Source organism: Drosophila albomicans, chromosome X (assembly GCF_009650485.2).
Source record: "Drosophila albomicans strain 15112-1751.03 chromosome X, ASM965048v2, whole genome shotgun sequence".
Taxonomy (NCBI): Eukaryota; Metazoa; Arthropoda; class Insecta; order Diptera; family Drosophilidae; genus Drosophila; species Drosophila albomicans.
This window is the reverse complement of record NC_047627.2, coordinates 883,565-899,349: the sequence shown is the minus strand read 5'-3', so window position 1 is coordinate 899,349 and position 15,785 is coordinate 883,565.

Here is a 15,785-nt window from a genome sequence, read left to right as displayed (position 1 = left end):
CCAGTAACAATTTTGTTGCCGCAATCTGTACTTGAAACAAATTGAGCTCGGAGAAGTGAATACCACGAATGTTCGTTGAGTACTGATTTTATTGTGGAATATGCAGGGTTTATATATACAATATCTTAAGAACTAATGTTTGTTTAGGTCAAAATCTTATATGTTTATAGTTTACAATGGGTAGCTTGATAATCAATAGTTATCTCATAGTTTAATAGTCTGAACAGTTGTAAAATAGGATAACCTTATCTTATATCGCTTAAGTTTATGACGCATGCAGGTCAAATCATCCGTGCTGACAGATGGTGTGAAGTCGTAAATGCGCAGCGGTGCCTGTTTGTATAGGACTATCTGTTATCTATCTGCAGCGCACGATTTTCTGCTTGTCTCGAAATCGTACAAGTGCAGTGGCTTTAAGTTTTAAGAACATGCAAGATTTCATAAAATAATTATTAAGCATATCTTAAAAATGTTTTCACAAAACTTGGTCTCACAGCTCTTTACTAGAGATTAGTCGCTAAAGAGCTCTTTATATCCAATACCGTTGGGTAGCGGGGGGTCTCAGAGTTGAGCACACTTGACTGTATTTTTTATGTTCTTAAAAAAAAAAAGCTTAAAAGTATGCAATATTTCGTTCTCCAATCACAAATTTGGCAGTAAATTTTATATTTTCGCCTGTTGCAATTCTCAAGTGGTTCTGGATGGATTGCTACCAGCCAGCAGTAGCACGGAATCTAGATACGCAATATACGCTTCCAACGCAGTGTTGTATTGGCAATATACGGAGCTCAGGAAGATTGAGCCAAATCTTCCAGTGACACTCACGCCTATGCCAAAGTCCGTTATGAGCGACTGAATCGGCATACAGATGGCATCCGGGTCGTCCAAAAAGATGGCAGCCTTCGAACTTCGATTAGCAAACACACGCATCCCGGACAGAATGCCCGTGATGCCGTAAGTTCTGTCGACGAACGGTTCCTGCACCAAAGCGAACATGTGGCGGGAGTCTCGCACCCGAGTTGCAAACACGATGGTAGCGCCTCGACCTCGACCACAATTAGCTTGGATGAAGCTAAATATTTTAATGTCTAGCTTGCATCCTCGCTAACACCGCACCATATATTGGGCACGTCTCCGACAGCATGTAATGCCCGGAGGGAAGCCCCTTGAAACGGCAGTTTCGGCAGTCCACCGGGCTAGCACTTTTCGACGCTATAGTGCAGTGGCTTTAAGTTTTAAGAACATGCAAGATTTCATAAAATAATTATTGTAGTAGGACGTGTGCCTACATACACATACACATGAACATATTAACTTAACGCTCTCTCGGCTATCCGAACTCTTTCTCTCGGTATTGGCTCTCTTGATCGATTTCACATTCTATGTTATACAGAATTGAGCTACGCGGTCAGTCTTGATCGAGCAGCAGAATAAATCGGACGCTAAGCTGCAATTCGTGTTGTTTTATTAACTACCACAATTTCAGAAGTGGGATCGGCTAAAAAAAAAAAAAAAAAAAAAAAAAAAAAAAAAATGAACACGTCTACGGTTGATAAATACACTACGGCACATTTAAAGAAGTGGCTAACAGCGCTATGTTTGCCCTCGACGGGCAATAAGGCGGAATTAATAAAACGATTGCTCGATGTTTCACCAGAGATGTTTGAAGAAATACCATCAGGAAGCAACGATTTATTAAGTTTGGCCAATATTTTGTCTGGCCAAGAAAAGGAATTGCACAACAACAACGGGCGTCATGATCAGACTCAAAATGTTCCCGAAAATTCTGACCTAGAAGAGAGTATTCGCCAGGATTTGTTAAACACCATCGAAAATCTGCAAGAAGAGTTACGTCTCTGCAAAGAGGAATTGCGAAATTCTCAGAACAACGCAGTTGTACATCAAATGTCTACAACAGAAATAGACAACAACAACGGCGCCACACAGTTTTTGCGCGCAGCTGCACAGCGTTCGGCGCCAGAAGTCGCGAATTTGGGCGACAACAACAACGACAGCAACGGGATCGACACAAACAACAACGGCGCCACACACGCTTACTCGATTTGTGCACAGCGTTCGGCGCCAGAAGTCGCGAATTTCGGCGACAGCAACGACAACAACAACGACAGCAACGGGATCGACGCAAACAACAGCGGCGCCACACACTTACTCGATTTGAGCACAGCTGCACGACGTTCGGCATCAAAAGTCGCAAATTTGGGCGACAGCAACGACAACAACAACATCAGCAGTTCTGTATTGCAAGCTATGGGCAACACTGGAAATGTAGCGGGCAGTACTGGAGAAGAAAAGAATGAGCTAAACGAAGTAAAATGTGAATCAGCGGTCTCGCTCGCACTCGCAAAGGAAGCTACGCTGGAGTTCGACGGAGAATCATGTGCACGCATTTGGATAAGCCAACTCAAAAGCGTCGGAGCCATATGTAAACTTGATGAGGAGTCGCTTCGGATGCTATTGGCCTTGAAATTAAAGGGAAACGCTCAGCACTGGCTTCTTGCAAATTCAACTCGCTTGCGTGAGCCTTTTCAAACGCTTTGTGATCAATTGATATTAGCATTCGGCACTGGAGCCTCGAAGGCAGAACTACGACGAAAGTTTGAACAACGGAAATGGCAACAGAATGAGCGTTTTGCAACTTACTTCGAGGAAAAGATCGTTTTAGCACAATCAATTAAGGTGGACAACGTTGAGCTTTTGGAACGAATCATCGAAGGTATACCGTCGTTGAACTTACGCAACCAGGCGCGCATTCAGAAATTTAGGGATCCAGAGCAGATGTTACAAGCCTTTGCACACATATGCCTTCCGAAGCACGATGCGATGGGAGGTACTAAGACGACAGCCGAGAACAACGACAAGCGATGCCACAACTGCAACTCCAGAGGTCATTTTGCCAAGAAATGCCGCAAGCGAAAAAGGGAGCGTGGATCATGTTATGCTTGCGGACAGATGGGTCATTTCATAGCAGAATGCAAGATGAAGAAGAGTGTTGGTGTTCTCAACAAAAGCACCGGGTTCGACAACAGTTATGTAAGACACTTTAATATTTATTTTTCAAGCCAACCTAATTTGTTTATCACTGCAGAATGCCTCATAGACTCAGGAAGCCCTATTTCATTTTTGAAAAAGTCATTATTTCCATTAAATATACCACTGGATAAACCAGTCAATAATCACTCTGTTGGAATTAACAAAAGTAAATTGAATACGTTTGGAAAAGTATCTTGTTTTGTATTGAAGAAAAAAATAAAATTTAGTTTTGAATTACTAATAGTCGACGATGAGTCTATGAGTTATGAAGCAGTGTTGGGTCGGGATTTCATGCATGCATGCTGCATAAATTTCAATTTAGAGATCCTGAAATATTTCGATGTTATAAGAAGAGGAAATGGCGCAAAGATTTCTGAACAATCACGTATGTTTAGTCAACAGAAAGCAACTAGTTTGCAACCACTGTTAGGGACACAGAATGTTAACGACAACAGAACGAACAATGAAAACGAACTGTTAGGAGATAGTTACGCTAAATCACAACCGTCAGAAGATCAATTTATTAAGGGCGACAAATTAAATGAAAAAACTGTAATGGAATTATTAGCTGAAGCGGAAATTGTAAAAAGGAATCTAGAAGTTTCTACGGATGAGATAGATGAGAGAATAGTTAGGAGCGACAAAGATATATTATCGGAAAATAGGCAAGACATAATTGAGCATATTAGACAACAAGATTACGATAGACTGCATATAAAACGATATGATGAGCCGGAATTGGTAGATAGTTTTGACAAAGACATGTTCAATATTCAGATTGTAGAAGATCAAGAACAAGTTTATAATTATGGAGAAGATATAGATTTTAAAACACGTTGTCAATTTGTAAAGATGTTCGAGGACACATATATAAAGACTAAAAGGCCAGATGTTCCAATGATTAGGTGCGAAATGAAAATATCATTAAGCGATGATAAGCCTTTCAGTTGTTCGCCTAGACGATTGTCATACACTGAAAAAGAAAAACTTCTCAAGATGTTAGATGAGTATATGGAAAACGGAATAATAAGACCGAGTGACTCACAGTTTGCCTCGCCAATCGTATTAGTTAAAAAGAAGACAGGAGATTTACGTTTATGTATAGATTTTCGGAAACTAAACAAAGTATTAATAAAGGACAACTATCCACTACCTTTAATTGATGACTTGCTAGACAAATTAGTAAACAAAGCAATTTTCACAAAATTAGACTTAAAAAATGGCTACTTCCATGTTTACGTGGAAGAAACTTCAATCAAATACACATCATTTGTTACTCCTTTAGGACAATTTGAACTTAAAAGGATGCCCATGGGGATTAAAAACGCATCAGCAGTGTTTCAACGATTTATGAATAAAATTTTCGATGACTTAATTAGGCAAGATAAAGTAATAATATATATGGATGACATTATGATTGCGAGCAAAGATATGGAAGAGCATTTAAACACGTTACAAGAAGTGTTACATAGGCTGGTTCAAAATAGATTAGAATTAAGGATGGATAAATGCGAATTTTTAAGATCAAGCATAAAATATTTAGGATTTTTGATAACAAAGGAAGGTATACAAGCGGATGAGAAAGGCATTGAAGCAGTAAAAAATTTCCCGATTCCAGACAAAGTTCATGCAGTGCACAGTTTTTTAGGTTTATGTTCTTATTTCCGGCGTTTCATACAAAATTTTTCCATGTTAGCTAAACCTCTTTATGATCTTTTGAGAAAAGACACTATATTTGGTAAAAACGAGTTGGACTGCTTTTTAATGCTCAAAGAAAAACTGATAGAAGCACCGGTGTTAGCTATCTATAGTCATAAAGATGAAATCGAACTACATTGTGACGCAAGCTCTCACGGTTTTGGAGCAGTTTTATTGCAAAAGAAAGATGATGGAAAATTGCACCCGATATTTTACTTCTCAAAAAGAACTACAGAACAAGAGAGTAAATATCACAGTTTTGAACTAGAAGCACTAGCAATCATTTATGCTCTTCGCAGATTTCGAATTTATTTACACGGAAAGCCATTTAATATTGTTACGGATTGCAACTCACTAATTCTTACACTTAGCAAAATCGATTTGACTCCTAGAATAGCCAGGTGGGCGCTGGAATTGCAAGACTACGACTGTAAACTTATTCATAGGGGTGGCGAAAAAATGCAACACGTAGACGCTTTGAGTAGGTGTACAAACATTTTGATAGTAGAGACGACCAGTTTTGAAGACAATTTAGTGATTTGTCAGACGAAAGATGCAAATATTCAAAAAATCAGTAAACGTTTAGAACATACCGAGGACAAACTATTTGAAATGAGAAACGGAATCGTATACAGAAAAACCAATGACAATCGACTACTTTTCTATGTACCAGTAGACATGGAGGATCAAGTTTTGCACAAATACCACAACGAGCTTGGACACATAGGTAGGGACAAGATGATGGACATCATTTCGAAATCATATTGGATTGCGAATCTTAAAGAAAAATGTTATAGACACATAGAAAATTGTCTTAAATGTATCGCATTTTCTCCAAAATCCGGAAAGACAGAGGGATTTTTACATAGTATACCTAAAGGAGATCAGCCTTTTGAATTATTACACATCGATCATTATGGGCCAGTAGCAGCTAATAGAGCGAATAAATACATATTTTTGATTATAGATGGGTTTACAAAGTTTGTGAGATTATATACGACAAAGACAACGAAGACCAAAGAAGCAGTTAAAGCACTGAAGGATTATTTTAGAGCATACAGTAGGCCAAAATGCATCGTATCCGATAGAGGCAGTTGTTTCACTTCTACCGAATTCGAAGATTTTTTGGATGAATATAATATTAAACACGTGAAAATTGCCACAGGTTCGCCACAGGCAAACGGCCAAGTAGAACGAATAAACAGGAGCATTGGGCCAATGATAGCAAAGCTTTCGGAACCAGAAAAGGGAATTCATTGGGATTCGGTGATAGAGACGATCGAGTATGCACTAAACAACACAGTAAATCGAAGCATAAAACAAGCTCCTAGCAAAATGTTGTTCGGAATAAGTCAAAAGGGTAACATTAAAGACGAGCTTAGAGAAAAACTTGAAGAGATAGATACAGTAACCGACAAGAAAGATTTAAAACTCATTAGAAGTGAAGTAAAGGAGGTGCAAAGAAAGGCACAAAATTACAATGAAACATATTACAACAAAAGTAAGATAGAAGGTAAAAAATACAAAAAAGGGGACTATGTGATGGTAAAAAATTTTGACGCAACAGTAGGAGCTGCGAGGAAACTGATTCCAAAAAACAAAGGGCCATATGTGATTGCGAAAGTTATGCGAAATGATAGATTCCTAATTAAAGACGTAGAAAATTTCCAAGTTTCGCGAAATCCTTACAAGGGCGTTTGGAGTATGCAAAACATAAGACCATGGCTTGGAAATAAATATAAAAGAAAGAAATAAATAATAAGTAAAAACTATATACTATTAAGTAACTGTACAGTTAATAAACAAAATAATAGCAAATGTATTAAATAAGATTTAATTATATGTATATAGACTTAAGACTAAAAATAATTGTTCTTTGTAAAGTCAAGATCAGGAGATCTAGTTCGCAGGATGGCCGAGTTGTAGTAGGACGTGTGCCTACATACACATACACATGAACATATTAACTTAACGCTCTCTCGGCTATCCGAACTCTTTCTCTCGGTATTGGCTCTCTTGATCGATTTCACATTCTATGTTATACAGAATTGAGCTACGCGGTCAGTCTTGATCGAGCAGCAGAATAAATCGGACGCTAAGCTGCAATTCGTGTTGTTTTATTAACTACCACATTATTAAGCATATCTTAAAAATGTTTTCACAAAACATGGTCTCACAGCTCTTTACTAGAGATTAGTCTCTAAAGAGCTCTTTATACCCAATACCGTTGGGTAGCGGGGGGTCTCAGAGTTGAGCACACTTGACTGTATTTTTTATGTTCTTATAAAAAAAAGCTTAAAAGAATGCAATATTTCGTTCTCCAATCACAAATTTGGCAGTAAATTTTATATTTTCGCCTCAATCGACTCAATCGGCATACAGATGGCATCCGGGTCGTCCAAAAAGATGGCAGCCTTCGAACTTCGATTAGCAAACACACGCATCCCGGACAGAATGCCCGTGATGCCGTAAGTTCTGTCGACGAACGGTTCCTGCACCAAAGCGAACATGTGGCGGGAGTCTCGCACCCGAGTTGCAAACACGATGGTAGCGCCTCGACCTCGACCACAATTAGCTTGGATGAAGCTAAATATTTTAATGTCTAGCTTGCACCCTCGCTAACACCGCACCATATATTGGGCACGTCTCCGACAGCATGTAATGCCCGGAGGGAAGCCCCTTGAAACGGCAGTTTCGGCAGTCCACCGGGCTAGCACTTTTCGACGCTATACTGCAGTGGCTTTAAGTTTTAAGAACATGCAAGATTTCATAAAATAATTATTAAGCATATCTTAAAAATGTTTTCACACAACATGGTCTCACAGCTCTTTACTAGAGATTAGTCTCTAAAGAGCTCTTTATACCCAATACCGTTGGGTAGCGGGGGGTCTCAGAGTTGAGCACACTTGACTGTATTTTTTATGTTCTTATAAAAAAAAGCTTAAAAGAATGCAATATTTCGTTCTCCAATCACAAATTTGGCAGTAAATTTTATATTTTCGCCTGTTGCAATTCTCAAGTGGTTCTGGATGGATTGCTACCAGCCAGCAGTAGCACGGAATCTAGATACGCAATATACGCTTCCAACGCAGTGTTGTATTGGCAATATACGGAGCTCAGGAAGATTGAGCCAAATCTTCCAGTGACACTCACGCCTATGCCAAAGTCCGTGATGAGCGACTCAATCGGCATACAGATGGCATCCGGGTCGTCCAAAAAGATGGCAGCCTTCGAACTTCGATTAGCAAACACACGCATCCCGGACAGAATGCCCGTGATGCCGTGAGTTCTGTCGACGAACGGTTCCTGCACCAAAGCGAACATGTGGCGGGAGTCTCGCACCCGAGTTGCAAACACGATGGTAGCGCCTCGACCTCGACCACAATTAGCTTGGATGAAGCTAAATATTTTAATGTCTAGCTTGCACCCTCGCTAACACCGCACCATATATTGGGCACGTCTCCGACAGCATGTAATGCCCGGAGGGAAGCCCCTTGAAACGGCAGTTTCGGCAGTCCACCGGGCTAACACTTTTCGACGCTATAGTGCAGTGGCTTTAAGTTTTAAGAACATGCAAGATTTTATAAAATAATTATTAAGCATATCTTAAAAATGTTTTCCCAAAACATTGTCTCACAGCTCTTTACTAGAGATTAGTCGCTAAAGAGCTCTTTATACCCAATACCGTTGGGTAGCGGGGGGTCTCAGAGTTGAGCACACTTGACTGTATTTTTTATGTTCTTATAAAAAAAAGCTTAAAAGAATGCAATATTTCGTTCTCCAATCACAAATTTGTAGGGCAGTAAATTTTATATTTTCGCCTGTTGCAATTCTCAAGTGGTTCTGGATGGATTGCCACCAGCCAGCAGTAGCACGGAATCTAGATACGCAATATACGCTTCCAACGCAGTGTTGTATTGACAATATACGGAGCTCAGGAAGATTGAGCCAAATCTTCCAGTGACACTCACGCATATGCCAAAGTCCGTGATGAGCGACTCAATCGGCATACAGATGGCATCCGGGTCGTCCAAAAAGATGGCAGCCTTCGAACTTCGATTAGCAAACACACGCATCCCGGACAGAATGCCCGTGATGCCGTGAGTTCTGTCGACGAACGGTTCCTGCACCAAAGCGAACATGTGGCGGGAGTCTCGCACCCGAGTTGCAAACACGATGGTAGCGCCTCGACCTCGACCACAATTAGCTTGGATGAAGCTAAATATTTTAATGTCTAGCTTGCACCCTCGCTAACACCTCACCATATATTGGGCACGTCTCCGACAGCATGTAATGCCCGGAGGGAAGCCCCTTGAAACGGCAGTTTCGGCAGTCCACCGGGCTAGCACTTTTCGACGCTATAGTGCAGTGGCTTTAAGTTTTAAGAACATGCAAGATTTCATAAAATAATTATTAAGCATATCTTAAAAATGTTTTCACAAAACATGGTCTCACAGCTCTTTACTAGAGATTAGTCTCTAAAGAGCTCTTTATATACCAATACCGTTGGGTAGCGGGGGTCTCAGAGTTGAGCACACTTGACTGTATTTTTTATGTTCTTAAAAAAAAAAGCTTAAAAGTATGCAATATTTCGTTCTCCAATAACAAATTTGGCAGTAAATTTTATATTTTCGCCTGTTGCAATTCTCAAGTGGTTCTGGATGGATTGCTACCAGCCAGCAGTAGCACGGAATCTAGATACGCAATATACGCTTCCAATGCAGTGTTGTATTGGCAATATACGGAGCTCAGGAAGATTAAGCCAAATCTTCCAGTGACACTCACGCATATGCCAAAGTCCGTGATGAGCGACTCAATCGGCATACAGATGGCATCCGGGTCGTCCAAAAAGATGGCAGCCTTCGAACTTCGATTAGCAAACACACGCATCCCGGACAGAATGCCCGTGATGCCGTGAGTTCTGTCGACGAACGGTTCCCTGCACCAAAGCGAACATGTGGCGGGAGTCTCGCACCCGAGTTGCAAACACGATGGTAGCGCCTCGACCTCGACCACAATTAGCTTGGATGAAGCTAAATATTTTAATGTCTAGCTTGCACCCTCGCTAACACCGCACCATATATTGGGCACGTCTCCGACAGCATATAATGCCCGGAGGGAAGCCCCTTGAAACGGCAGTTTCGGCAGTCCACCGGGCTAGCACATTTCGACGCTACATGGCCGGTCTGCCCGCATTGGCGGCATACTTCGTTTTTCAATCGGCATTGCGCAACCTTGTGGTCGAATCCCATACAGCGATGACACGCGTAAGTACGGACGAGCGACCTACAGCGGAACGAAAACCACTTGATATAGACCCTCCCGGTCTTATCAAGCACCGCTTGCGCCTTTTCATCCCATTCAAGTGTCAGATTGATTCTGGCACCATCAGTGACCGACCACGGTTTCGATTCCATATGCACCATCTTTCCGAAGGCCGCCGGCGAGAACTCCTCCTTGAAGTGGTTTTCATAGAGCTCGTCCATGAAAACCTCCGGGATGATCGCTGTGTCCACGTCGAACACGGTGATCTTCGACCTCACTCCACGGTTGGGCTCAACCTCCAGGCCGACCTCATTGAACTTCGCGTTGGCCACCACTTTATTGATTTCGTTCCTTGACGGCGTACGGATAACGGCGCCACCGCGCTTCAGTTCGCGGACTTCGTGAACCCTAACGCTCAGAGCTGGAGCAACTTGGCTCATTACCTTATCGGCAATCTCCTTGCCCGACACTGTCGGGTCCTTGCTCGTCACCACAGCCGACCACGTTTCAACGGGCTTCTTGGCTGCAGGAGCACTTCTAGGCGCGGCCATCGGGCCAATGCCGGAGACAGCTCTGGTGGCAGCACCACCCGCACTTGGGGCCGTAAAGGGCGCAGCAGCTGGTTGGCACAACGCAACTTTCGACTCCAAGACGGCGTTTCGCACAACTAGCGCGGTCACCAGCTCGCTAAGCCTGGCAGTTGCCTCCAAGACGGCGATGGCCGCTACTGGCGCCAGTCCAGCGTGCAGCACAGCGGACCTCACCGTCTGGTCTCTACCCGCCAGCTGAGCCAATACGGCATCAGTCCCTTCCTTCACCACACTGGCAGCCACAAAGCTACCAGCAGGAGTTGGACGGGTAGGCGCACTCAATCGAGCGACAGCGGCCACCTTTTCCCACGTGGGCGATCGTCCGAGACGGACATCTCGCTCGTATCGCTGCATACACTGGCACTCGACCTAGTGTGCATCATGATGCCAACCACGAAAGCAGTCAACCGCGCAAGCAGTAAACCGAAAGCAGGAAACCACACAAGCAGTACAGTTTTATCAAGCAGTCCAAGCAAAGCAGTTTACAGTTTACAAGCAGTGCACGTAGTACACGCGTTGCAAGCAGTGCATACAAGCAGTTCAAGTCACTCAGCTTTTGTCCGCGACGAAAACAATAAGCTTTTGCAATTCACTATTTACAGTAATTATAAGTTACTGTAAACAAAGCACCGTAAATTCGCATGTTTACACTCTCGGCGACAATAACAAAGTACCGCAATTTTTTAAACGAAAACAGCGCGCACGTCTGCTCTGGTCGACAGTCGAAAACAAACTGAGAGCCCGGTGAACTAAAGACCAGTGTTTTACGTGTGCACCTGTCACAAGTGACTTATCACACGGTGCCCGAGCACAGGGATCAATTTAAGCGTTGATCAGCGCCCCCTTGGAATTCACCGCAGGTACACATTTGAAGAGCCAGTTGTTTAGACTGGACACTTCCTCCTGTGTGGGGAGCGAGGCCCACCTAAAACCTCTTCTGATTTTTGGTTATCGGCAACCGGTTGTATTACGCAACTCCACGTCGAGCACTCCGCTCTCTCCGCATTTGGATGTAAACCACAGCCACCACGATGCTCCCGAAGGCAGTGGTGTCATTTTTTTCTAAGCAAAAAAAGCTGGATCAGCGAAAACAAAAAGCTAAAAAAAGCGGAATTCCAGAGAAAAAAGTTAGGAACAAAGCTTATTTTTATAAAGCAATGTGGTATATGTTTTTCATTTATAAACCCTCAGTTCAATACGTAATATAAAATATAATTGGTAATTCTCTGACAGATGTCACGTGCGACCATCTTTACAGTGAAAAAAAACATAAACTGAAAAGGTTATTCTTAAGGCTTTGGATGAGCACAATATTTAGAGCTAAGATTGATTTTAGGAACTTGTTCTGTTTTAAGATAAAATATATACATATGTAAATTCATTCATTCATTTCATTTTTTGGTTTGCAATTATCAGATAAGAAAATAAAACAGAAAAAAAATTCCAAAACCATTCGTAGCTTGTAGACTTCCTTTGGCATCGTCAATTTGTTTTAGCGCAAGCGAATTTCACAATGTTAGTTATGCAAATCGCTCCAATTTAGGTGCAAACTTTTGAGGGAAGTTATTTGATACAAGTAAATATCGATATTTTGTTGATAGAAATATGTTTTTAACATTTCAGCTGTTAAATTCAATTTAAACATCACTAAAACTTGAGTAAAAGTAAACTAAAGAAAAAGGTGCTTAACTTTGGTCAAAAAGCCAGAATTCCCGCTGCCCGCTGTTTTCATATTTTTCCCGCAATCACACTTCAAAAAAATCCAAATCTGACGGGAAAAAAGCGGATATGACACCACTGCCCGAAGGGCCACAACCCGTGCCAGGACGGACAAAAGTCCGCGGGCACCTGGCTCCCGTGGTACCAGAAGACCTCCGGTCAGGTTTCGTACCACAAGGGTACTACCAATTTAACTCCAAACAGGTAGCGTTGGTGACGCACCTCAAGAATCGCCTCGTACGATAAGTGGAGGTCCACTGTGGTGAAATTCTAAGACCCGTCATCCACACGAGTGCGGCCAGATTTAGCTTTTCAGCTCGGGACTGACAGCCCAAAAAGAAATTATCCTTTTAGTCGCCTCATACGACAAGCAGGGATAAGCTGTGGAGGAATTCTAAGACCCGCCAACCACACGGGTGAGGTAGTCTTAGCCTTTCAGCTCGGGATTGCCGACGCCTTGCGAACACGGCATCGGCAAATGTTTGCAATAGCTGCATCCTCTCCTGTGTCGCCACCGCTCCAGAAACCCTCTAGACGCCATGCAGGTATTGGATCCCAAGTCCATCGAGGTGACGCAAATCTGCATATATGGGGCATACACACAGAACGTGCAGCGCATCTTCGCACCGCATAGACATGCAGGCGTTCCGCTTAGATGTCTCTCATGCAGAAATGCATTCAGCGATCCATGGCCTGTCAGCAGGAATCCAGCACGTAGGCTGAAACCGAAGTCTCGCCTGCTGAAGACGAGCCCAGCATCCGGGATAAAAAGATGAGTCACCCGGCCGGGTTCATCACCATTATCCCATCTGCTTTGCCACTCCTGCAGCACACGGTCGTCCAGCATCGCCATCTTCTGCTTGTGATCAAGACCCGACAGATCTTGACCAAACAGCCTCACTTCGCTCTCCTCCAGCGGGTGATCACGCTTGAGTTTGAAACTGATTGCCAATTTCTTGGCAGCCAGATCAAACGGGGGAACACCAGCAAGAACTTGCAGTGCCACAGTGGACACTGTACGGCACACCGGCAGGAATCCAAGAAGGATGCGCCTTTGGCAGGACAATAGGTGCCTCTTGGCCCCTACTTGTCTCATCGCCGTGGCATACCACACTGAGGCACCAAATAGCGCACAAGGCACCATAAGTCCAGTGTAAATGGTCCGCTTGGCACGGGGACTGATCCCCCAGTCGACGCGTAGTACGCGTGCCAAAACACCAACGACTCCGCTCAGCCGATCACGTAAAGACGCGATATGCGGGTTGAAATTCAACCGCTCGCCGACCGTGATGCCCAGATACCGGTATTTGTCAACGTAGGGCAAGCTTGCTCCATCAAACCGTACCCCAGGTCGCCTATTAGCCGATAATTGGCCTTTCAGCAACATGACAGCCATCTTATTGGTGGAGACGGACACGCCTACATCTGTTCCCCAAACTCCTACGATGGACATGTATTCCGCTCCTTTCGACTTCAGATCGTTTCGGGAGTTTCCCTCGACGAGAAGCAGCAAGTCGTCTGCATACGCGCTCAGTTTGCACAAAGGCTCCAAGCGCCGAAGAAGCACATCCATCATGAGGTTCCAAATGAATGGACCACTGATGGAACCCTGTGGGCAACCTCTGGTCACCGGCACAGATGCTTCCTCGTATCTGCTGACGATGCACGCACTCCTGCCAGAGAAGAAGCTTCGCCACAAGCTGGCTTCTCGGCAGCCAAATTCGATCAGTCGGCGTAGCACAGCATCCCACTCCACATGGTCAAATGCTCCTTTAAAATCCACGAAGATTCCGAGTACATATCTTGCCGGGCTGGCGTCGACAGTACTTTTCACGTGTCTCCAGGCATCCTCCACACAGCGTCCAGGTTGAAATCCAAATTGCCATCTGCAGCCCTCTGGGAGCATGTCCTTCATTCGGCTGACCATGATACCCTCGAGCACCTTACCAAAGACTGGTAGCAGACATATACCACGATAAGAGCCAGGATCGCTCCTGTCCTTATCGGGCCCCTTGAGAAGTGGCACAACGCGCGGGCGTTTCCACTCAGAAGGGAAATGTCCTTCGGCTAAACAGCGGGAATACAACTCTGTAAGATGCTGAGGAATAGCACGCCAAACCTCCTTACAGATCACTCCAGTGATGCCGTCCATGCCAGCCGAGCGTCTGCTCCGTAGCCTGGCGACACAAGCACTCACTTCGTACTCGTCGAGTGTGGGCGGAAGCACATCTGGGATGGCAAATCGGTGCATTCGACTCCGCAACGGGGAAGAAGTTACGGAGGAGCACTCGCGCACAGTCGTGCCATGTTACGACTGGCTCGCCATTTACCCGTAGGCAGCCCAACTCGGAATTCCGTTTGTGACGTCGGCAAATCCTGTAGACATGCCCCCAGGGATCATCCCGATTATCTCCAACGAAAAGACGCCAGTTGTCCTCCTTTGCCGGCAGAATAAGCTTCTTGTACTGACCCACGGACCATCGCTGCCACGACGACGAGCATTCCGTAGCCGTCGCCTCAGTCTCCTGACCTCTCGGCGTTTCGTACTGAGGTTGGCATTCCACCAGACCACTTTCCGAACGGCTCTCGGTTGCCTGCGTCCAAATACATGGTCGCATACACTGTGCACCAGTGCACGCGTTGCATACACCTGGTCATCAATGGACATCTCCGTGTAGTCCTGCGGGAATTCCTCAAGCTTGCATACAAGCTCACCACGGAACGACTGCCAACGTGCATTGGAGAGAAGTTCCAGGACGGAACAGGAGCATCGCTCTCAACTGTGTCTCTGGGGTCTCGCGTCACCTCAACACAGATCGTGTTGTGGTCACTGAGGTCCCACTCGTCCACTCTCCAGTCATATGTGGCCCACATAAGCGCTGCTTCGTTGGCAATCGTGACGTCGATATCACTCCGTCCGCGGTGATTATCGAACGTATACAAACTACTGACCTCATTTAGCACGCCGGCTCGGGATTCTTGAATCCATTCGGTCAGCAGCTCACCCCTTCGGCGGTTCGAGTCGCCACGAGCACGCTCGAGCGATTTGCTGAACCACAAGGGGGACACTGCATTCGCATCTATGCCACAGATAACCGGATTGCTACCAGCCAGTAGTAGCACGGAATCTAGATACGCAAGATACGGTTCCAATTCAGTGTTGTATTGGCAGTACACGGAGCTCAGGAAGATTGAGCCAAATCTTCCAGTGACACTCACGCATACGCCAAAGTCCGTGATGAGCGACTCAATAGGCATACAGATGGCATCCGGGTCGTCCAAAAAGATGGCAGCCTTCGAACTTCGATTAGCAAACACACGCATCCCGGACAGAATTCCCGTGATGCCGTGAGATCTGTCGACGAACGGTTCCTGCACCAAAGCGAACATATGGCGGGAGTCTCGCACCCGAGTTGCAAACTCAATGATAGCGGCTCGACCTCGACCACAATTAGCTTGGAT